This window comes from Leopardus geoffroyi, chromosome B4 (genome assembly GCF_018350155.1).
Source record: "Leopardus geoffroyi isolate Oge1 chromosome B4, O.geoffroyi_Oge1_pat1.0, whole genome shotgun sequence".
NCBI lineage: Eukaryota > Metazoa > Chordata > Mammalia > Carnivora > Felidae > Leopardus > Leopardus geoffroyi.
The window spans coordinates 118029359-118052464 of NC_059341.1; the positions used below are offsets into that span (position 1 = coordinate 118029359).

General features: G+C 35.6%; 1 protein-coding gene across 3 annotated transcripts in view; it reads right to left on the bottom strand.

The window, feature by feature from the left end:
• CDK17 (cyclin dependent kinase 17) overlaps window positions 1-23106 on the bottom strand; it is a 110709-nt gene that overhangs the window by 51959 nt on the left and 35644 nt on the right. The window contains exon 1 of one of the 3 annotated variants that reach the window (XM_045464663.1): window positions 7822-9127. The exons of 1 other annotated variant lie outside the window; for it this stretch is intronic. The gene's annotated coding sequence lies outside the window, so the exon portion shown is untranslated. Of the gene's footprint in view, window positions 1-7817; window positions 9128-23106 lie in introns of those variants that run through there. One more of the 3 variants, XM_045464664.1, reaches the window with a different exon arrangement.

A 23106-nucleotide genomic window follows, 5' to 3' on the forward strand; every position in this document is an offset into this window, starting at 1 on the left:
ATCAAAACATGGTATAGGCATAAGGATAGACATAAAGACCAATGAAACAGAAACGAGCCCAGAAATAAACTTTCATATCTATGATCAACTGATTTTCAGCAAGGTTGCCAAGATCATTCAGTAGGGAAAGCATAGTGCTTTTTAACAAATGATGCTGGGAAAACTGGATCTATTCACATGAAAAAGAATGAAGTTGGACTCTTATGCCAAAGAATTACCTCACTATGGATCAAAGGCTTAAATCTAAGAGCTAAAACTATAAAATTCTTAGAAGAAAGCATGGAGGTAATATTCATGATGTTAGATTTGGCAATCATTTCTTAAATATGAAACCAAAAGCACAGGGAACAAAAAAGAAAAGTAGACAAATTAGAAAGACTTCATTAGAATTTAAAAACTTTTGAGCATCTAGGGAGAGTATCAAGAGACTTAAATTACAACTTGCACAAAGGTAGAAAATGGGTGCAAATCATCTATCTGGTAAGGGCTTAATAGCCAAAATAAAGAACTCCTATAACTCAAGAACAAAATACAAATATGATTAAAATATGGGCAAAGGACTATAAAGACACTGCACCAGAGAAGATACACAAATGGTCAATAAGTGCCATGAAAAGATGCTCAACATTATTCATAGAGAAATGCAAATAAAAATCACCATGAAATATCACTGCACATCTACTAGGATGGCTACTACAAAACAAATAAAAAGCAGAAAATAACAAATGTTGATCAAAAAGAAAAGAACAAATGTTTGTGAGGATGTAGACAAATAAAACCACTGGTGCACTGCTGGTGGGAACTTAAAATATGCAGCCACTGTGGAAAACTGGGGATTCCTCAAAAAGTTAAACAAAGAATAACCATAATCACCCAGCAATTCCACTCCTGGGGATATACCAAAAAGAATTGAAAACAGCAATTTTCAATTGCTAGTATATTGCTAGTTTCAATACTAGTGTCAAGAGCAGCATTAATCCTAACAGACAAAAGGTACAAACAACATAAGTGGAATAAACAAAATGTGAAACATACGCACACAGAATACTATTCTGCAAAAAAAAGGAAAGTTCTGATACATGTTACAACATGAATGAACCTTGAAAACATTATGCTAAACGAAATAAGTCAGACACAAAAAGGACAAATATGGTATGATTCTACTCATATGAAATATCTAGATTAGGTAAATTCTGCACAGATACAGAATAGAGGTTAGCAGGGGTAAGAAGGTGGGAGCAATGAGGAGTTATCACCTAAGGGGTACAGAATTTTTGTTTGGGATGAAAATGCTCTGAAAATAGACAATAGTGATGATTACACAACATTCTGAACGTATTTAATGTCACTTAATGGTACAATTTTATGTTCTATGTATTTTACCACAATAAAAGGTTTTTTTTTTTCCTGTGTCAGCACACATTTACATCGGTTTTTCATCAAGCTTAAATATGGCCAATACCTTATTTTAGTAGAATTTTATTAAAAGAACTGGCTAAATAATTTCATTGTGAACAGTCAATCTGTATCAATTATTTTGAACACAAGAGAGTAAATATTTGGATTACTGCTTATGGTTAGGATATAGAAACTTGCAAAAGACTTTCATTGCTCCCACCTCAACAACAAGAACAAGACAGAGAGTATAAAATCATCTCAGAGAGAGCTGAGATGCAAAGAAACATAAGTAAACTAAATTCCTACAGGAACAAGCCCTTTCCAGTAATGAAAGGAAGCTGGGGTCATGATGAAATGAAGAGTGAACCTGCTATAGAAGGAAAAAATTAGTCCAACATTTAACAAACTTTTAAGGGGAGCACAGTGGCTGGCACAACAGATTAAAATCATTAGCAGCCTCATTCCCAAAGCAAATCTGCACTTTCTCAAAAGGATGTTTTCCAAATACTGGAGCTGCGGAGTAGGGAGGCAGGGGTGCAAAATGCTGGCAACAGGGCAACAGAGCTAAGAGAAAAGCATCCCCCAAAGGACAAGGGCCTTCACCAAGTGCAAAGCCACACCCACTACAGGATGGCATCAGGGTATCAGGCAAATGCTTTCTCCAGAAGAGAGGAAAGCCAGGAATGGAGCAAAGGAGAAAAGAAAATGTCTCAGCTGCTCAAAATCCCAGCAGTTGGGCTGTGAAACGGCAAGACATCTTACAGTTTTATGAAGTGTTGGCTGGGCTGTAAAGCATGAAGATTTCTTGAGTCTCACAAGTGCTCAGACCCTAAGACATAATGAAGGGCAAGTCTTTGATTCTACACTCAAAATATCTGATACCACTGGTGAACTAAATAAAACTAAAGCTGTAACAGAGTCCAGACTCACATTAGGCTGTTTTCCTATTACTATTGTATTTCAGCTTTTCTCCTTCAACTATGTCACAGAGGTCTATTTATGTAAATGAATGCTATGCATCATCCTTTTAAATGTACCATGAGGCAGAAATGTTTTACACTACCTTTTTCATTACAGACTATTAAGACATGTATCTAAGGATAAGATTTAAGAAAATTAATATATTTTACTGCTTCATCAAAAACCTTGTTAAGTGAAATTGTTTCCTTCCTTGCAATCGCACATAGGGAAATAATGCCACTGCTACAATTTGAAATAAGGAGCTAGTAGTTTTATAGACCACTGCATATGTAGCATCAGAGCAAATGTCAACAGTTTTAAAAAGTCAAATAATGTTTTAGTATTATAAAAATTAAGTTTTGGGGCGCCTGGGTGGCGCAGTCGGTTAAGCGTCCGACTTCAACCAGGTCACGATCTCACGGTCCGTGAGTTCGAGCCCCGCGTCAGGCTCTGGGCTGATGGCTCGGAGCCTGGAGCCTGTTTCCGATTCTGTGTCTCCCTCTCTCTCTGCCCCTCCCCCGTTCATGCTCTGTCTCTCTCTGTCCCAAAAATAAATAAAAACGTTGAAAAAAAAAAATCACTTATAAAAATTAAGTTTTGACTTTGCAGGCTCCCTGAAAGTGTTTCAGGATCATGGATCACACTGAGATCTGCTAGGCAACTTCCCAAACTTCATTCCAATGAACTTATCTTAGCAAACTGAGTATTAGTAATTCAATAAGGCTAATGGTCAGCTATTAACAATAGAAATCACATAATCAAAATTACCAATTGCTGGGCTCAGGAAGAAGAGCAAATTTGGAGGGGGGTGGGGGGCAATGAATTCAAGACTGAACTTACTGGAGCAAACTTAAATGAGTCCACAACTCAGAAAAAAAGTCATTTTATAGATCTGAGAGTGACATTTATTTTTTTTAATGTTTATTTATTTATTTTTTTTTTGAGAGAGAGAGTGTGTGTGTGTGTGTGTAATTGGGGGAGGGGCAGAGAGGGAGACACCGAATCCGAAGCAGGCTCCAGACTCTGAGCTGTCAGCACAGAGCCCAACGCAGGGCTCAAACTCATGGGCTGTGAGATCATGACCTGAGCCACCCAGGTGCCCCCTAAGAGTGACATTTATAAAACTGATTAAAGCCAGGAAGAATTGTGTGATAAGAGTAAAGGTCAGAAATGTGACGAATGCCTACAACTATTAAGTGGATAAAGGGAAGTCATCAAAACACCTCCAAAAAGAATGAATCAGACACAAATTGTGATAAATGAAAGAATGTCAGTGACCATAGGAGCCAATCCATTTTATGGCTAGGGAAACAGAGCTTGAAGAGGCTCAAAAAAATGATTTGGCCAAGCGTCTGAAAGTGAGAGCATCAGGTCTTAAAATGCCACTTTAGGGATCCTAACTGAGTTTTCTTTCCAGAGTACCAAATTTCCAGAGAGTTAGGAAGCAATTCTTTCCTATTCTAGCTAGAGAATTAAAGCCTAGCATGAGGGATAGATATGAAGGAGTAAATAACACATGTATTTTCCACTCCCTCTAAAGCCTGCTCCTCTTACTAGTCTATCATGTGTTCTGGTTTTCTTCATATCCCACAAATCAATGCATCATCCAACCCGTAGGCCCTTCCTTCAAAACAGATCCAGAGTCTGACCATGCCTTACCACCTAAACTGCTAAAGTCTTAACTCAACCTCAATCATTTCTTTGCCTAGAATATTCAGAGCATCCTGAATGGTCTTCCTGCTCCCACCCCACCACCTTCCTGCCCCATGGACCACCAGTAGCAACCAGAGCATACATACTAAATCATACATACTAACATCATCTCTCTTCTTAAAAATCCTCCAACAAATGGCACTTTACTCAACAGTTAATGCCAAAATCCTTAAATGGCTTACCAGGTCCTAAATGACCTGTCTGTCATTCCCCTTTTTTATCCTTCTCTGCTCCCACCTACTCCATTCTAGCAGCACAGCATAGTCTCTTTGCTGATCCTGCCTTTGTACTTGCTCTTCCTTGGCCTGGAATGCACTTCTCCCAGATATTCTCACTTCTTTCTGGGTTCTACTCAGACATCGCTTCCCTGGTCACCCTATATAAAAGTGACAACTCTATACCCAGGTTACACTCTATCCCCCTTCGTTGTTTTAATTTCCACCATAGTCTTCCTGCTTGACATTCTAAATACTGGTTTACTGCTGATTCCCTCCACTAGAATTTAATCCCCTTGAGAGCAGGGACTTAATGTTTTTTTCACTGGTTGTATTTAGTACAAAACCCAGCATTTAGTACAAAACCTAGCACTCAACAGGCACCAAACCTGCCTAATGAATGAATGAAGTAATTAACAGAGATTAGTAATCTTTTATAACCTGAAATATTTCTATTTGAAGTCAATTTATTAACTGGCAAAGTTTTAGATCACTGTCCCATTCTGATGGCTCTGCTTAGGCTTTTCCTTTTATGTTAAGAAGTTTCATTCGTTCATTCAATAAACACTCACACAGAGGCCCTATCATGTCCTAGGCAATATGTAGCATGAAGGCAGAAAGATAAATAAAACATGAACTCTGCCCACAAGAAACTTAGTCTTGGGGAGGTAGTATATCATTTCCAGAACAATAAAGTTACAGTACTCCAGTGACAGTAATGCAGGTTAATACACTAAATGTTGTTAAAACTATTACAAAAGTCAAATAATTCATTCAACAAAGAAAACACTCAAACTGTACTTTTCATGAAAACTGCTTCACCAATTTGACAACTTGTGTAAAACAATCTGATTGGCTGAAAAGATCAAGACCTTTAGTTCACTATATTGGAACATGAAGTGAAATCCCTACTCATCTTGATTCATTATCTCTTGGATTCAGTAACATCTTAGAAAAAACTGAAACCAGTCACCAAGAAATCTCTAACAGGCTTATTAATGTTGCATCTCAATACATTCATTGGTATAAATAATCCCCAAATCCTCTGGCTTTCCACCAGAAGTATTTTATTTTCTTTAACATGTATTTCTGCTTATATTGTTGGAAAATACATTAAAATTTAAAATATGATTAAAATCTGATTTTTAAAAATCACTCAAAATGTAAATACTTTCATCACAAATAACAATAAATTGATTTGCAGATGATAAATCCCCACAGAAAGGGCATTTGTTTGAAACAGCTGTTTGGTTTCAGTGAATTCAGAAAGTCATCTATTAGAAATGTCATATGATGCTTTTGATAATAATGGGCTTACTCACAGCAGAACCAAGAGAGCAATTGTAATCATTTGAGGTAGTGTGTGATTTTGATACACAAATGGTTATACACAAAAAGGAAAAGGCCCACTGAAAAAGCAGAAAAGATTTGAAAACAAAAAGGTATCTGAAAAATGTAAGACTTCATTAATTTTTATCTATTCCTTTGTAAATGGGTCAAATTATTATTCACTCTAGCTAAATTAATTTTACTAAATTCTCTATGATTTAAAAATGCTTTAAATTATATTGTAAAACTAGGAGTTCACTGAAAAATATAAATTTTAATTTTAATTTTTTAAATTTTAAGTAGGCTCCATGCCCAGTGTGGGGCTTGAACTCACTACCCAGAGATCAAGAGTCATAGGCTCTATTGACTGAGCCAGCCAGGCACCCCTACAAACTGTTTTTAAAACACTTGCTCTGCCAATTATCTCCTACCCTTGAAAATCATCTTTGATGGCTAGTGAAATATTACTTACTCTAAAAAAATCGAAACTCTTCCACTATAATTCAAAAACAAAGAAGGCAATTCAAATTACTATTATCTATCTCAATTAAGTGATAAGAGCTCCTAATCACGGGTTTGCATGTAAGTATTTCTCAAAGTAGATCCACAGATAGGTTGAAGTAGACTATTGATTATTCTGGGCTTCAAATTACATTACTTAATCCCTTGAAAACTAACACTTTTAAGCAATAAAGTTAGCACTGGGAGTTTACAGCTTTGTGTAGTACCTGACCTATCCTCTCTGGAGTAATCCAGCTTATTTTATTTGGTGAAGAGTCAACTAGTGATAATATTAGAACAATAGTTCAAAGTTCTTCTTGAGGAAGGTAAAGTAGTTTAAATAAAATGTTTCCCCAAGCATTAGAGAAAAAACAATACCCCTAAAAGCTTTATTTTTAAAATCAGAAAATAATGGCACATACACTAATGGAAACGAAACTGATCTAGGCACTTTGCAATTGCAAGATCAGACAAAGTAACTACATTTATACTCTTGATTCATATTTGGCCACAAACTCAAAGGTCATTCTTTACAATTTCCATTCCCTCAAATGCATATCCAATTGGATCAAGTCAGACTGTGCTATTTTCATACCCCTCACAGTTCTCCATCCCACCACCCTCTACCTCCACTGCTAAGCCTTAGTTTAAACCATGACAATTGATTATCTAAATCATTACAACAAGCCTCATAAATAGTTTCCCTGGTTCTTTCAAAAGATTAATAAAATTGGTAAACCTCTGGCAATCCTGGTCAAGAAAAAAAAAAAATGAACAGTATTATAATAGTGGAAATTAATATATAATTTATATTAACAAATTATGATTAATATAATATATAATATACAATATATTATAATTAATAGTGGAAATGAATTAGGTACCATTTTGTAAAGTTAAATATTACATACCCTATGATCCTATAATCCTTATTCTGGACACATATTCAAGAGAAACTTTAATACACGTTTACCCAGAAATATGAACAGAAATGCTCACAGCAACATGTCTGTAACAGCGTAACACTGGGAACAACCCAAATGTCTGTAATAAGGAAAATGGATAAATCCTGATAAATTTGCAGAATGTAAGACTATATACAGTGGTAAAAATGAATGAACGACAATTACATGCGACAAGAATATTAATAACACTGTATCAAATCAAAAAAACAAATTCAGAAGACTACCTTTTAGCATACTCGTTTTATAAACAAAAACCAAAAAAAAAAAAATACATTGTTTAGGTAAATGTATTTATAATAAAATCTTTATGAAACATAAAAGACTGAAACACAAATTTCAGAATGATAGCCAGCATTTAGGGAGAGGCAAGAACACACAGAAGATGTAAACAATTGGTAATGTTTGAGAAGTTGGATTCACAGATATCACTTTACTGATGTATAAATACACTCTAGATAAAATTATGCACAGACCAGTGAGAATAACGTGTCATGAGCCGCAAAATTGTGATTAACACAATTCTGTGCAAATTGGTGGGAAAATGTAAATTAAGTTTAGGGGGAAAAACTAAGAATGAAAGGAAAGGCATAATTAAAGACTGAGTGGTTTAAAAATCTTACAAGAGAATAAGTGAAAATGTTTTAATAATAAAAAGGACAGAGGGTTAGAGTCAAAAGGGCTGATTTTTCTTCCCCAGTCCTGCCAATAAGGAGCTGTGTAATCTCAGGCTACTCGCTTACTTAACAGATGAGCTTCCAAAATGGACTATGCTCAGAAAGGATTTCTTTCTTTTCTTTTTCTTTTTCTTTTCTTTCTTTCTTTTCTGAAACAAATGGCCTATATTTAATGTTATCAGGTATGAAATCTGGTCCCTTCTGGAATAGGTACCATTCCATTCTGAGCTTCCCTTCTTTTCTGAACCTACCAACATTGTCTAATACCTGTCACTACACTATTGTGCCCACGAATAAAATTAAGGCACATAACTGATCATTCCAACAGATACTCTTCATAACTTTACTGATTATTACAATCACTTAAGCTGAAATTCAAAAGATATATATACTCTGGGAGAACAGTTTTTATCTGACATATGTTTGATCAATAAATGTTCCTACAAAAAATCATATTAAGACCAATCATAGAAGTTTAACCAAGTTATGCTACAATAACAGACACCAACAAATCTTGATGTCTCAAAATAACTAAGATTTTATTCCTTTATGCTAAATGCTCATTGAGAGGTGACTTAAAGGACCTAGGCTAAAGTAGCAGCTACCATAGGAAGGAGACAGTGTGGCAAAGAATATACTATTTTTTTGTTTAAGTTTATTTATTTATTTCAAGAGAGACAGAAACAGTGTAAGCAGGGGGCAGGCAGAGAGAGAGAATCCTAAGGAGGCCTGCATGGAGAGCGCAAAGCCCAATGCTGGGCTCAAACTCAAAACCATGAGGTCATGACCTAAGCCAAAACCAAGAGTGGATGCTCAACTGACTGAATCACCTAGGCCCCCCAAGTACATACTCAATATTTAAAGTTTCCATCTAGGAGTATCACACACTTGTTCTACTCACACTTCATGGCTAAATCAAGTCACATGTCCATGCCCACCTTTAATTTGGCAGGAATACCTACCATATACCCAAGAGGAGAGTAAGAATACTTATGAACAAGTTTCACAATTTCACTAATGGGAAACATCAAATGAAATGTTAACATACTATGATGTACTAAAAAATCAAGATTGCAAAGAAATAATCAATATACTTGGTTTTGAAGATTTACCCACACATGTATGTCATCAAATTGGGGTTCCTGGGTGGCTCAGTCATTAAACATCTGACTTTGGCTCAGGTCATGATCTCACAGCTCATGAGTTTGAGTCCCATATCGGGTGAGCTTGAGCCCCGCTTTGGGTGAGCTCAAGCCTCACTTTGGGTAAAACACAAGCTCCAGGTGAGCCCTGCTTTTCTCTCTCTCTCTCTCTCTCTGCCCCTTGCTCACTTGTGCCCTCTCTCCAAAAAAAAAAAAAAAAAAAAAAAAAAAAAAAAAAAAAAAAAGAAAAAAAAAAAGGACAACCTAGAGAAAATGGATAAATTCCTAAAAACATATAAATGGCCAAAACTGAAACAAAACTGAAACTGAAATGGCCAAAACGGAAGAAACACAAAATCTGAACACACCAATTCCCAGCAAAGAAATTGAATCCGTAATCAAAAAACTCCCAACAAACAAAAGTCCAGGACCAGATGGCTTCACAGTAAAATCCTACCAAACATTTAAAGAAGAGTTAATGCCTATTCTTCTCAAACTGTTCCAAAAACAGAAAAGGAAGGAAAAGTTCTAAATTAATTCCATGAGACCAGCATTACCTTCATACCAAAACCAGATAAAGACAACACTACAAAAGAAAACTACAGGCCAATATCCCTGATGAACACAGATGCAAAACTCCTCAACAAAATATTAGCAAACCAGATCCAACAATACATTATAAAAGTCATTCACCATGATCAAGTGGGATTTATTCTTGGGTTGTAGAGGTGGTTCAATCTTCACAAATCAATCAGCGTGATACATCACATCAGTAAGAGAAAGGATGGGTGCCTGGCTGACTAGGGTGGTGGAGCGTGCTACTTTTGATCTCAGAGTTGTAAGTTCAAGCCCCATGTTGGGTGTACAGATTACTAAAAATCAAATCTCCAAAAAATATATAAATAAAAGAAAGGCTAACAACCATATGATCATTTCAAAAGATGCAGAAAAGGCATTTGACAAAGTACAACATCCATTCATGATAAAAACCGTCAACAAAGTGGTTTTAGAGGGAACATACCTCAACATTATAAAGGCCATATATGAAAAACACACAGCTAATATCATCCATCTTACATGAAGAAAAAAACGACAATAACAACAACAACAGAGCTGTTCCTCTACAGTCAGAAATAAGACAGGGATGCCCACTCTCACCACTTTCATTCAACCCAGTACTGGAAGTCCTAGCCATAGCAATCAGACAACAAAAAGAAATAAAAGGCATCCAAATTGGTAAAGAAGTAAAACTTTCACTCTTTGCAGATGACATGATACCATATACAGAAAACCCTAAGGACTCCACCGAAAAATGGCGAGAACTGATGAACAAATTCAGTAAAGGTGCAGGATACAAAACCAATATACAGACACCAGTTGCATTTCTATACATTAATAATGAAGCAGCAGAAAGAGAAATTAAGAAAACAGTCCCATTTACTATTTATGAAAAATACTAAGATACGTAGGAATAAACCTAACCAAAAAGGTGAAAGATCTGTCCTCTGAGAACTATAAAACACTGAGGAAAGAAACTGAAGACAACACAAAGAAATGACAAAATATTCCATGCTCATGGACTAGAAGAACAAATATTGTTAAGATGTCTGCACTACGCAAAGCACTCTACAGAGTTAATGCAATCCCGATCAAAATACCAACAGCGTTTTTCACAGAACTAGAACAAACAATCCTAAAATTTGTATGGACCCACAAAAGATCCTGAATAGCCAAAGCAAAGCAAAGCAAAACCGAAGGCATCACAATTCTAGATTTCAAGTCATATTACAAAGCTACAGGAACCAAAACAATATGGTACTGAAACAAAAAACAGATCAATAAAACATAATAGAAAACTCAGAAATGAACCTAGAATTATATAGTCAAATAATCTTCGGCAAAGCAGGAAAGAATATGCAAAGAGGAAAAGTCTCTTCAAATGGTGCTAAGAAAACTGGGCAGCTATATGCAAAAGAGTCAAACTGGACCACTTGTTTGTACCATACACAAAAGTAAATTCAAATTGGAGTAAAGACCAAATATGAGACTTGAAACATAAAAATCCTACAAGAGAGCTCAGGCAATAATTTTTCTGACGATGGTCATAGCAATGTCCTTCTAGATATGTCTCCTAACAAAATATAAAAGACAACCTACTGAATGGGAGAAGATACCTACAAATAACATATCCGACAAAGGGTTAGTATCCAAAATATATAAAGAACTGATATGGCTCACCTAAAACACCAATAATCCAATAAAAACAGCAGAAGACATGAACAGATATTTCTTCAGGAAGACATACAGATGGCCAAAAGACATATGAAAAGATGCTCAGCATCACTCATCATTAGGGCAATGAACACCAAACCATAATAAGATATCACCTCAAACCTATCAGAATGACTAAAATAAAAAACACAAGAAACAAGTGTTGGTGAGGATGTGGAGAAAAATGAACCCTTGTGCACTGTTGGTGGGAATGCAAAGTGGTGCAGCCACTGTGGAATACAGTGTGAAGTTTCCTCAAAAAATTAAAAATGGAACCGCCCTATGATACAGTAATTGTGCTACTGGGTATCTGCCCAAAGAATATAAAAACAGTAATTCGAAGGGATATATGCATCCCCATGTTTATTGGAGCATTATTTACAATAGCCAAACTATGGAAGCAGCCCAAGTGTCCATCAATATATGAAAGGATAAAGAAGTGGTATATATATACAATATGCAATGAAATATTATTCAGTCATAAAAAAAAGAATGATATGCAACAACAGAGATGGAGCTAGAGAGGATAATGCTAAGCGAAATAATCCAATCAGGGAAAGTCAGATACCATGTGATTTCACTCATATGTGGAATTTAAGAAACAAAGGGGGAAAAACAGACAGACAAACCAAAAAGAGACACTTAACTACAGAGAACAAACAGATGGTTGCCAGAAGTGAGGCAGATGAGGGGATTGGTGAAATAGGTGAAGGGGATTAGGAGTGCACTTGTCTTGATGAGCACTGAGTAACGTATGAAACTGTTGGATAACTACTGTACACCTTAAATGAATATTGCACTGTATGTTAACTACACTGGAATAAAAAAAAAAAGATTTAACAACATAAAAACTCAAAAAGCAAATAAAGAAAAGGCCAAAAGACCAAATCCCCAGCACAATTCTGAAAGAAGAAGCAAAACAATCTATAGCTCTCAACAACACAAGTATAAAGGAATTTCAGGGAAATATTTACTTTTTTCCCTAAAATCTCAGTATTGTAGACTAAGACATTCAAATTATCCAGTTAGTTGATCAATGGATCCTCTACTACAAATAAGAAACAAGAATAGAAAGATTTCCCCAAATCTCTCATTTTGGAAAACAGATGTAAATTATTTGAATTAAACCGAGGGGGAGGTAGCCCGCAATAAAGGGTATAACAATAGGAATGACCTGCATACCCATAAGGTATACCATGATGGAGGTAAAGGTCTGGAACTGGGATAGATGTAGGCCAGGGTTACACCACTAACTACTGGAGAGAAGATATGTTGCTATCAAAATAACGAGAAGACTCGGAAACCCTCTGGGTGTCCCTGTATCAAGCATTAATAATACACTAATAATTAAAGTACACTGAAGAACAGGGTTCACTCCATGAGTACAATGACGGTAGAAAGGGAAGCTTAAAGGCTTAATTAAATGTGAGACATGACAGGTAGAGGCCTGATAACCTGAGAAGTGTGATGAATGGATCTGGATTCTTCCCTGGAACAGAGTTGTATAAGAGTTGGTGAAAATGTAAGGAGATAAGGCATATTCAATCTCAAAAACAAGTGAACTAGAACAATTGAACCAGAAAGCCCAAGTGAAACCTCACGTATGTAACTTTTAGAAGAGTATTAAATAATCTTTGATGCCATATTAACATCAGCTTAAATACTGCAATATCTGAGTAGCTTCAGATCCCAAAAATAATCAAAATAAGATCCTTCCCTTCTTAAGTTAATTGTCATGACTTCTGCCCTTCACAACCACATCTTCAAGCATGTTCATTAATTAAAATATTTATTGAACATCTAGTATAGAGAAATCCTGTGTTAGGCACTAACAACAAAGAAACAAAAGACCCTATCACTGGCCTAGAGGTGAGAATCTAGAAAAGCAGGCAGTGACAATGAAGTGTAATAATGATGTAATCTCAAGCACCTCTGGGAGCACAGATAAGGGAAGACCTCTGATAGAGGATACAGAGAAAAAAGAAAGGCCCAGCACACTGCAGTGGTTCAGTAACTACTAAATGAAGACTGGCCTTATCTCCAGGACTTTAGTCTCCACGACTAATATTTTGACCAGTGTTATTAGTCAGGTATTAGTCAAAAGACAGAAATCACACCAGTAATTTTAACAAAGAATTTAGTGTAAATTGTTAACCAGGAATTGGAGAGCTGAAAAGGCAAAAAAGAGAACTCAGATAATCACAAAGATAGTAATTACAGGAAGCAGCTATGACCCCCAGGCTGAGGGAGAAAAAAAGAAGTGATTGAAATTACTAAAACTCAATGGTTTGGAGAAACCCCAAACCATTTGGGGTCCAGATCTCTGGAAATAAAGCACTCTTTGAAGAACGCTAAGAACAAAGAATTTGTAGGAGGGTCCCTGAAAAGGTAAGATGGGAGATCTCTGAGATGGAACAAAAGGCTAGCTGATGGCATCTAGGAGAAGAGGGTTCTATGAGTGGGAAAAATGCAAAATGGAGCCACTTGCCGCTCTTATTACTGCCAGGGTGAAGTCCTGTTGCTATGAAGATGAAGTAAACACAAAGAGCAAATCCCTTGTACCTCCTCTTGCTTTCCTATTTCCCATTCTATTGGCAGAATTTAATAAAGAACTAGGTGGCAAAAAATAAATATAGTTTGTAGGGTCTCAGCTTCCACGCTACAAAATAAAGTTTCAAAGGATGTGTATGAGGCTGACTGAAAATACCCTAAAAGTCAGCACTACCTATCCCAATTTCTCCTCTCTAGGTACTTAAGGTAATATTCTGCAAATATTCAGAATCAGAAAACTCTAGTTAAATTATGCTATTAGATTTTTCTCATGAGCTCTGAGGAAATTATATAAAAAATGAACCCTAAAATAAGGGCATCTATTTTAACACTCCAAACTTTAAACTCCCATGTATTCAAAAATCATCACAAGATGTGATGTGGATTAACGTGGATTAGTGAAAGGTCTGAACTGCTAAAATCTTAGATGAATGCTATTTTATTACTCCAAAACATAAGTAGCTTTTTCTATTAGACCAAATCTTTTCCTAGTGATTAACTCTAATATTTTTATTGCCTGAGGGGCACCTGAGTGACTCAGTCAGTTAAACGTCCGACTCTTGGTTTCCGCTCAGGTCATGATCTCATGGTTCGTGAGTTCAAACCTGGCATCAGGCTCTGTGCTTACACTGCAGACCCTGATTGGGATTCTCTCTCTCCCTCTCTCTCTTTGCCCCTACCTCGCTTGTGCCGTGTTTCTCTCAAAATAAACTTTAAAAAAAATTTATTATTTTTATTGCCTGAAAAGTTCTGAATCTTCCTCTGAAATAGGTGACTTAAGAAAACATCATTTCAAACATACCACACTTCCCCAAATCTAAGATGTCATTAGAACACAGCACTATTCCATAAACCACTAAGGTGAAAAAAATGCTAGAAGTTAAATTATGACTTCATGGGTTCTTTCAAGGACTTGTAAGAATTATTGCAAGAACTCTATCACATTAATTATCTAATGTACTACTAAAGGGTATTATCTCAGGATATACTTTAATTTTTTTTTTATTATCAACTTCTATTGTATCAATTCTTTAGTATTTTGGTTTCTTTCAGCTTCTATTTTTATTTCCGTTGTAGTTTTATCTTAATATTTACTCAACAAATAGCATAAATACTAACCTTAGTTCATTTCTGTTCATTTTACACTGATGGGCTAAATAATTCCATTCAAAATTTACAGGCCTAAGGCAGGAGATGGGAGAGGATGGGAAAGAATAGGTACAAGGATTTTTTGGGTGGTCATGAAAATGTTCTAAGATTATGGTGATGACTGTGCAAATGTAAATATATTAAAAACCACTGAACTATATAAAACACAGGAATTATATTCAACAATGCTGTTAAAATTATGGTAAATTCTGCTTTCTTACATCAAAAGAGTTAAAATATAGCATACTTTTAAAATAACTGTAAATAAATATTAGAAGATTCTCTTGTTTAGGTGTCAGCAAATTTCATCTGTAAATTACTTAATAGTAAATATTTTAAGCTTTATAAGCCACATACAGTGTCTATCAAGTGTTTTTAAAACCACCTTTAAAAATGTAAAAGCCATTCTTAGCTCTAGGGCTATAGCTTGTTTGACCCCTGCTCTAATCACATGCTATTTTTTTTTCTTTCAGAAAAAACCATAAATAACAGAACAAATTTGTTTTCCAGAATGCAAGCAGTCAGGGGGCACCTGGGTGGCTGTCAGCTGAACGTCTGACTCTTGACTTCGGTTCAGGTCATGATCCCAGGATCATAGGATCAAGCCCTGTGTTGGGCTCCATGCTTAAGTATAGGGCCTGCTTAAGATACTCTATCTCTCTCTCTCTCTCTCTCCCTCCTTCCCATAATTTGCATGTGCTCTCTCTCTCTAAAAATAAAAATATAAAAATAAATAAATTTTTAAGTGTAAAAAAAGAAACAAAGAAACCAAATGTAGCTCATGGTGATGATAATATTAATGTGGAGACACTAAACACAAAAGCAGTTTTAGTCTTTGAGAAATTCATTTCACCATTCATATACCACTGCTATAGGGGACAAGGGAGAGGTGAATACTAACAAAAATTATTTCCACACCATAAGTCAAATGTTCTAGATGTATCTTCTCAGCATCCAAAGTACATAAGTGGAAAAAGACAAACTTCAGACATTTATCATTAATAACGCACACTATTTATTTCTAAAAGATCTGAGAGGACAAGGACTCACTGATGTATACCCTATACATCTAATCAAAATTCACTTATTGCCAGTTTTGCAAGGAAGTAAAGACATCATCAACTAGTTTTACTAACTAGAACTTCCAGTACAGACTTTGTCAACTGGAATTCTACAGAATCCTAGGGTTCCATGAAGTACTACTTATTCGAGAGATCGTAACTTAAAAAATAATAAATTGGCTTTTGAACTTTGTGCACTAAAAGAGAGGTCACAGTGCTACAAGGTGATCAAGCAGGTCCACTGGCAGCTTTGTGTCAGTTCCGTAAGGTAATGCAATTTTCAGAAATTCCATGTAAACTGAGTCACATCAGAGTATTTACTCTTAATGTGTGACTTCTCTACTCGGCATAAAGACTCTGAGATTAATCCATGCTGTTGTGTGCATCCAGTTTCTTTTGTTGCTGAAAAGTATTCCACTGTATGGATATACCACAGGTTTTTCATTAGCCTGTTAATGAACACTTGAGTTATTTCCAGTTTCTGAATACTGTGATTAAAGTTCCTGTGGAGATTCTTGTAAACATCTTTTTTGCTGGGTCATTACGGTAGATGTCTAATTTTCTAAGGAATGGTCAGTTTTCCAAAGTGGGTATATCAGTTATACATTCCTACCACCAATGTAAATGTTCCCGTTTACTCCACATCATCATAACCACTGGTATTATCTATCTTTTTTAATTCTAGCCATTCTGATGACATCTGTCATTTTAAGTTGTATTTTCCTAGCGACTAACAATGCTGACCACCTTTTCATGTGCTTATGATCCATTCACTTATCTTCTTCAATTTTTTGCCCATTTTAAATAGAGTTAAGGCTTTTTTATGTGGGAGCCCTTTGCATGACATATATACTACAAATATATTTTTCTGTTCTGTGGTTTGCCTTTGTTCTCTTTTGTTCCTTTTATTTTATTGTTGGTTCTCTATGTCCTGAAATTTTTAGTACCAGTAAATCACAAATATTTTTTTCTGTATTTTTCTTGTATAAGTTTTATATTTTTAGCCTTACAATTTAATACCATTAACCATTTTCAATTACTTTTTGTATTTGGTGTGAGGTAAGGGTAACTGTTCATTTTTTAATGTATTTTTTTGTCTACTTATTGTATCAGAAAGGTCTATGAAAGAGGTGTATTAAATCCACAACTATAAAATGTATTTTATAGACGTATTAAATCCACAACATGTTTTGAAGCCATGAATTAGGTGTATACAAACAAGAACTGTTATATCTTCCTAATGAACTGAACCTTTTAACATTATCCCTTTTTATCTCCAGTAATGTTCCTTGGCTAAAGCCACTATATCTCCTATTAGTAATAGTCAGAAGAGCCATTTCTTACTTAATATTTGCATGACACATTGTTTCCCTTATTTTTACCCTGAACTTCAGTTTATGCTTTGTAAGCAGCATATAGTTGGATTTTGTTTTTATTTATATTTGTCTTATCATGGGAGCATTTAGTCAATTTGCATTTAATTACTGATGTAGTTGAGTTTAAGTCTACCATCTTTCTACTTATTTTCCATTTGTTCCCTTGTTTTCTGTCCTTTGATTCTTCCTTTCCTTTCTTTCCTATTAATTAAATATTTACTACTCTATGTATTCTACAGGCTTATCTTTCAGCATCATTCTTTCAGTGGTTACTGTAAAAGACAAAAATGCATCTTTATTTTCTGTCTTAAAGATGTCTTAAATGCATCTTTATTTTCTGTCTTTATTTCTGTTCCATGCAGTGAGAGATTCTTATAATTTAACTCTATTTACTTACTTTAATTTTTTTTAATGTTTATCCATTTTTGAGAGAGACAGTGCGAGTGGGAGAGGGGCAGAGAGAGAGGGTGACACAGAATCCGAAGTAGGCTCCAGGCTCTGAGCTGTCAGTACAGAGCCAAATGTGGGGCTCAAGCCCACGAACTGCAAGATCATGACCTGAGCTGAAGTTGGATGCTTAACTGACTAAGCCACCCAGGTGGCCCTATTTACTTCTTTTGCTATTGCTGTCATATAATTACTTCCACATGTTATATTATTTACCAATATAATATTTCCAATGGAATACTGGACATTGTTAAAACTATTGGTTTAAGCAGTTAATAGCCTTGCCCAACATACTTACTCCACTACTCTTCATTTCATCATGCTTCTGAGAATTTTTTTAATAATTTTTTCATTAAGTTTATTTATTCATTGAGAGAGAGAGAGAGAGAGAGAGAGAAGGAGGGAGGAAGGAGCAGAGAGAGAGGGAGACAGAGAATCCCAAGCAGGCTCTCTACTGTCAGAGCAGAGCCCAACACGGGCCTCGAAGTCACAAAACACGAGATCGTGACCCAAGCTAAAACCAAGAGTCAGACACTTAACCAACTGACCCACCTGAGAGTCCCTGAGAATTTTTTCTTTAGCTTGGTGAACTTCCTTAATATTTCCTGAAGTATGGATATGCCACACTTCTATCAGCTTTTGTTTATCTAAGAATGTATTTATTTCATTTTTATTTTTGAAGGATATTTTTACTGAGTATAGAATTGTCAGGTTTTTTTCTTTGTTTTAAAGGTGTCATTCTACTATTTTCTGACTTACATAATCGATTGAAAAGTCAATCTTGAAAATTCTTATTTCTCTGTAAGTAACTTGTCTTTTGCCCCTTCTGTGTTTTAAGATTTTTGTTTATATGTGGGTTTCAGCACTGTGATCTGGAACTATGTGCTGAGGAAAATAACACTAACAGTGGACAGACACAGTACTAATTCCTACTATTAAGTTGTTGACTACTTAATAAATAGAATTATTAGTTATTTCTTTTGGCTTACTGGTGCTATGAAAAAGTTTCCAAAGCACTAAGGCAAAGTGTTTGTTATTTATCCTGTTTTGGATTCACTGGGCTTCCTGTATCAGTGGTATGAGGTCTTAACAGTTTTGAAAAATTTACCATTATTTCTTCAAATACTGCTTCTGCCTCCTTCCCCTATCCATTTCATCAATGGCTTAATCTGTTCAGGCTGTTATAACAAAATACTATAGACTGGACAGCTTATAAATAACAGAAACTTATTTCTCGCAGTCTAGAAGCTAGAAGTCTGAGATCAAGATGCCACATGATCATGTGAAGGCTCTCTTAAGTGCTGTAGACTTCTTATTGTATTCTCACATGGTGAAAGGGGCTAGGGAGCTTTCTGGGGATTTCTTTTATATAAGCATTAATCCCATGCATGAAAGTTCCACCCTCATGACCTCAATACGTCCTCAAACTTCACCTCCTAATACCATCACAATGAACATTAGGATTTCAACATGAAATCTAGGGGAACAAGTATTCAGACCATAACACTTAGGAACTCCAATTATACATATGTTAAGTCACCTGGCCATGTTACACTTGTTTTTTATAATGTTCTGTTTCTTTCCATCTTGTTTCCTTACTACTTTAAAAATATCCTCGCAACAACCCTCTTGGTGGGTACTATCAAGAAACACAGCAAGCATGAACTTCAAAACCTACTTTGAAAAGAAAAAGTTAAAATCAGCAAATTACATTTCCCTTTTAGGGAAAATGCTGTCAATTCAGTCCTACCTTCAGTCTCATCCATGAAAACTATTAAATATGTTTAACATTAACATATTAAATATGTTTAGGTCATCACAAACAGGAGATAGAACGAGGTATAAGGAAGGTGCTTAATTTGCAAAAAGTATCACTTGGCTATGATAAAACCCTTTTCAGACACAAAACTTTTGTCTTTTTGACGCAAAATATTTTGTCAGTTTAATTATCCTCTGACATCAGTATGCTATATTCATACTTATTATGTATTTATCCATAAACATTTTAATTATTTTTAATGTTTTTTAATTTATTTTTGAGAGAGAGACAGAGTGCAAGCAGGGGAGGAACAGAGAGGAAACACAGAATCCGAAGCAGGCTCCAAGCTCTGAGCTGTCAGCATAGAGCCTGACGTGGGGCTTGAATTCACGAACATTGAGATTATGAGCTGAGCTGAAGTCAGACCTTTGACTGAGCCACCCAGGCTCCCTTTTATCTGTAAACATTTTAAAGCTTTAAAATCCTTAAATCTATCATCCAATGTTAAATTAAAATTGCTTTTCTCCCCCAAAGTTGAGATATGTATTAATAGCCACATATACATAATTCATTTACCAATTTACAGTTAAAATAATATGAATGGCACCACTATATACATAGCCCTATGGAGTTTATAAGCAGTCTTCAAATCTTACTTGATTCTCAAAAGGATTCCGTGAGGTAAAAAAGTATAACTATTTACCATTCCTGTTATACAAATGAGAAAACAAAAGCTCAAAACTTAAGTGACTCATCCAAGAGTCATTAAGCTACTAAGTAAATCCTGATAAAACAGAAATTCAAAATCTATGTGCTCTTTCCATTAATCTGCTTACAAATAAATTGCCTCATGTGCAGATTACAAGTGAAACACAAAAACTGCCTTTTTAATTTTTGTAAACTTAGGTAATATTCTTGAGTAAAATAAGTGAAAGCATGCGTGATCATCTTTTTCAAAAGAAAAACCACACCTTGGGGCACCTGGATGCTCAGTCAGTTAAATGTCCAGCTTCAGCTCAGGTCATAATCTCACAGTTCCTGAGTTCGAGCCCCACATCGGGCTCTGTGTTGACAGCTCAGAGCTAGAGCCTACTTCAGATTCTGTCTCTCTCTCTCTCTCTCTCTGCCCCTCCACTGCTCATACTCTCTCACTCAACGATTAACATTTAAAATAAAAAGAGAGAAAGAAAAAAGAAAACCACACCTTAAAGCAATTTTAGCAATATCAAATTATCTATAAGGCAACAAATTTCATTTACTTTTATACCAAAATGTGCTTAACAAATTCTTTCCAGGACACCTGGATTGTTCAGTCGGTTAAGCATGAAAATCTTGGATTTTGACTCAGGTCATGATCTCCTGGTTCATGGGCTCCAGCCCCCACAGGGCTCTGCACTGACAGAGAGAGGCCTGCTTGGGAATGTCTCTCTCTCCCTTTCTTTCTGTCCCTCTCCCATTCACATACACTCTCTCTCAAGATAACTAAACTTAAAAAAAATTATTTCCTAATGAAGATATCTTAATTGACAATTTTCTAAGTATTTTTTATTCAAAGTAGGTAATACTACAAATAGTACTTCTGCAGGAGCCCTGCAAACTTTCCTCCTTCCTCCTTCAGTAGGCCTGTGAACATTTCTCCTTGGGGAGAATCCTACAGACAAATTCCAGACTCAATACCACAAATGGTTAGGAAAAATTTTCAAATGTTCCTGGTGATATTTCAACATTTCTGAGAAGAGAATTCTGAAAAAATGAGAACAAAAACCCTCTACCAAACCTTCTCCTTCTCCTTCTAGAGTAACCAGTGTTTTGGGTTTTTGTTTTGTTTTGTTTTGAAGAATTTTAATACATTCCAAATCAGTGTGCCAGGTTCATTTCAGCTCCTCACTGCCAAACCTGAGGGCAGAAACTGTTTCAGTTTCTCTTTCTCATGTGTTGACCAATGTATAAAAGTTTAAACTTCACATTATCCTTATTTTTCCTGATCTTAACAGAGTTGGCATCCTTTTGCCTGGCCATGGGCAGAAAGTCCTTGATTTCTTCAATTTTGTGAGGCATGGCTACGAGGGGTACAGAGGAGCTTGCAGCTGGCACCCCCCGAAAGATCTAGCCACTATATTTTTAAATACAGTTATTTACAATTATCAATAAACTCTTTTTGAGAATGTCAAGTGCTACACATTCCATCACAGAAAGAGGCCACACTCATTTACTGTGAATACAAATGTTACCTTCCTACATAGCAAGCCATTTCTGTCATTACTTTTATGGGCAATATAACCCAGCCCTTCAAATAAAGGAAAGAAAAATAAATAACCATATGAAAAGCTCCAGAGTTTTTTTTTTTTTTAAGTTTATTTATTTCTGAGAGAGAGAGAGAGCATGCAAGCAGGGGAGGGAGAGAGAGAGAGAAGGAAACAATCCCAAGCAGCCTCTGTGATGTCAGCAGGGAGCTTGACACCAGGCTCGAACTCACAAATGACTGAGATCATGACCTAAGCCAAAATCAAGAGTCAGACACTTAACCAACTGAGCCACCTATGCACCCCTCCCACAGTTTTAAGTATAATAAACTACAGCCCCTGGCATATTATAGTTACATTATATATTATATAATATCTGATGTTATATCTAGTATATTGCAGCATATAGGACTAACAGACATGAAGAAAGTAAAAATCACCTCTGAAAAATGAAAAGGGGAATTATAAGCTCCTTTTTAAATTCTATTATCCAAAAAAAGTCAGTTAGTAGTAATTCATGCTTGTTTAACTAGCTAAGGTTAAGATCCATAATTTGATCCTATATAAATCAATTATCTTTGTGCTACCAGGAATATAATATACCAATAACTCTGGACACTCAGAAATAGTAAATACGTATCGGTGGTCTTATGAGGATTTAGCCAAGATTATTGATGGCTCAATGCCATCAATCACCAGGAAGGTACACAATTCCAAAGGATGTGACACTGTGTAGACATCTGGGTCCTGTTGTTTTTTTCTGAGTAGAAAACTACTAATACATAAATCAACAAAATTATAATACTTATAAAACACCTCAATTTTTTTACCTCTATATTTTGTTTTTTCCTCTCATTTCATGATATTTTTAATGACTGCTGCTCTCCCTCCTTACTTTGTTCCAAATCAATATGTCTTCCAAGAGTCAAGCACAGAGACTTCTATCACAGTGGTAGTTTCTTTGGTATCAGGAAGACTTACAAAATAAAACAACCGTTCTCACTTCTGTAGTTAATTCTTACAATAAATATTTTGTGCTCACATTGTAAGCACTTCAATTTCTTACTAAGAGTTGAAGTAAGAAATATGTGAATTATACTTAATGAATTATTGTTGATTCAGGGTTATTCCTATAACGCCATTCCCAAAAATGAATGGGATACAAAAGTATCTTTATAGACACTGTAGAATTGCTCACAATTCCCAGTCCCTCTTATCTACACAGTAACTTACAGTTTTCCATATGTGAAATTATCTATTCTGTCATGTGCATTATACCAGAAACATAATTAAAATCTCTAGCAAATAAAGCTCAACAAAACCTTATAGTATTATTTGGAGAATAATGGGCGG